General features: G+C 45.7%; 1 protein-coding gene across 4 annotated transcripts in view; it reads right to left on the bottom strand.

The window, feature by feature from the left end:
- The window catches only part of LOC106810371, a 100,843-nt gene that overhangs the window by 74,445 nt on the left and 23,736 nt on the right, over positions 1-2,662 (bottom strand). The gene's annotated exons all lie outside the window — the stretch shown is intronic.

Raw genomic sequence — 2,662 nt, 5'->3', positions numbered from 1 at the left:
ATCGTTGCATATATATATATATATAGAGAGAGAGAGAGAGAGAGAGAGAGAAAGAGAGAGAGAGAGAGAGAGAGAGAGAGAGAGCTTATATGCTCGGCCCAGCCTGCCTACATATTATGCGTATGCTTACGATGGTTAATAGCATAAACAGAATGGACATCATAGAATAGTTCGCAACAGGAAATATATGGTTAAGATTCAACGGATTAAAACCGCGTTTCTCTAAAGACAATCCGAAACTGCTCTCCGCTCGGCATTCATCGGACCTCAGGCAGAGCGCCTGGATCTGCTCCCACGAGCAGAGTAACCTAGCCGATCACTAATGCGGCTGGCTACTCACACAGGTTACCCAGAGATAACTTAGCTCAAAGATGATTAGATCGAGCAGGGCGATACCAGCACTTCCAATATCAGATGCGGCATGTAGTGATGCCGACGCCCTATGTATAATTCAGGAGCTATCTCGCAAATGACGATGACACGTAGTGTGTGGTAGTAAATAACCCATAGGTCAGCTGTCATCTGCCCATCAGGTTGGAGCCAGAACTTGTTTCAACGCCATGCATTATGTCTATATTTGATGAGACTAAATCAATGCGGTGTGAAGATCGAATGGAACAACATTCGCGTATAGATTGTATGTATTGTATTTTTTAAACAACATTTCCATAGCTTTTTCTCTATAGCTTTTCGCTCTCCGTTTCACTCGCCCCTTTCTCGCCCTCACTCAAGCTCTCCCCCTCTCTCAGTCTGTCCCCGCTCTCCCACCCCCTCTCTCAGTCTGTCCCCGCTCTCCCACCCCCTCTCTGTTATTCTCTCGCACACGTTTAAATATGATGCCCGCAGCTAAAGCCGGTCGGGTATGAGCAAGCATTTTTGAGTTAACGCGACACGAGAGAAACGCTCGCTGCACTAACAACGCAACACAATTCTGGCAGATGCTCTGTCGGTAGAGAATGGGAAGCAAAGAGGGAGAGACAAATAGAGACATGGAAAGAACGAAAGAGCGAGCGAGAGAGAGCGAGAGAGGAGAGCGAAAGAGCAAGAAAGAAGGGGAGAGAGAGACACAGACAGAAAGCGAGCGAGAGAGAGAGAGAGAGAGAGAGAGAGAGAGAGAGAGAGAGAGAGAGAGAGAGAGAGAGAGAGAGGGAGAGAGAGCATGAACGAGAGAGATAGGGAGGAGGGGTGAGAGAAGGGAACGACAGAGTGGAGTAGCTACAGGGGCGGATTCAGACCGTATTTGCCGTATTGGGAAATACGGTCTATAGATTTTAAAGTGCCCTTCAAAATTTACAAAAAATTAAAAAAATACAGAAAACAATTTGATGCAATTTGGCTATATTCGTTATTTGTTTTCTTTTTCTCCTGATTCATTGACAGAGGACTTGAAGGAAATCAAAATTTTACATGGTAACAAAACTAGCTTTGATATCTGAAAAAGAATGGAAGTGCTTGAATCATTCTGCATTAATTGCTGGTATGCAAAGCGCAGGCAAAATGAAGCAGAAATAAAATTCCATATGGTTTTTAGCTATTGTTGCTTGACTACATGTGTGCTCAAATGGTGCTCATTTTTATGCCCAGGGACCCTTGAAATTTTGAACTTTCTTGGGGGAGGCCCCCCAGACCCCCCGCCATGTGCTTCGCACCTAGCGGCGCTCACTGTGGGGTAGTGTGCCCTTTTTGGGGGATGTGCCCTTAAAATCTGGAAAAATACTGTCTAGCCTCAGCTCTGGATCCGTCCCTGGGCTAGCCACATGCACGGACAGATAGTGATGAAGCTTGAATGAAGGGCTTGAATGAAGCGATCGACGCTGACTGAAAGAATCGACCATCGTCGACGCTCACAGGTGTGTACACAGCCGGTACTAGCACTATTGCTATAACGACGACAGATAAAGCTAATTCACGACGACTCGCCAACACGACCAGAAAAATTGATTAATCGTCCAGCTGCACGCGAAACCAAGGCGCAGACACTCGAAAATCAGATTTGCAACACTCGACAGCTTCCAACTGAAAGACAGTCATATCAGTCAGTCTTTTATTTATGACCACGTGAATGCGCAACCGATCAAGCAAATAGCCGTGGCTGCGATGCGCGCTCTAGGACCCTAGCGCGCTCTATTCACCCCCAAGCGACTGTGAACCGCATATCTCAAATGAGCAACGTGTCATCTCTCATTCCGGGAGGTCGACGTCTACTGTATGTACTACGACCAGCAATATAAGCGATGTAATAGCGGTGCCCGATGTTATCACCATCGCCGTCCTGCATCAACCATCACGCGTTATAGTATAGATTCCGACATACGCAGGTATGCTGGTTGTAAGTCGTACAACAGACGCCTCAATCGATAATACAACGCATGCCAGCGCACAAATTGAGCACATTTCCGGTTTCCGCATTATAGCCGGCGCGCGTCTATTTTTTCCGTACCGCAAATGCGCAAAGGGTTCCTCTGATTGGCTGCTTTGGTTTGCTCTGACGCGATAAACCTTCAAAACAAGAGAACAAACACCCATTTGTAAATATGTGTTTTAGTTCATCATCAGGCGATTATAAGTAAGTTTAAAACACTTACTCATTAATATAGAATATAATATCACTATAATTACAATTCTTTGTGTAACTGTGTTTGTAGCGTCACGAATTTCGGCC

The sequence above is a fragment of the Priapulus caudatus genome, unplaced genomic scaffold (assembly GCF_000485595.1).
Source record: "Priapulus caudatus unplaced genomic scaffold, Priapulus_caudatus-5.0.1 Scaffold16, whole genome shotgun sequence".
Lineage (NCBI taxonomy): Eukaryota > Metazoa > Priapulida > Priapulimorpha > Priapulimorphida > Priapulidae > Priapulus > Priapulus caudatus.
The sequence above is the reverse complement of the archived record's forward strand: the minus strand, read 5'-3'. Positions and strand labels throughout refer to the sequence as shown.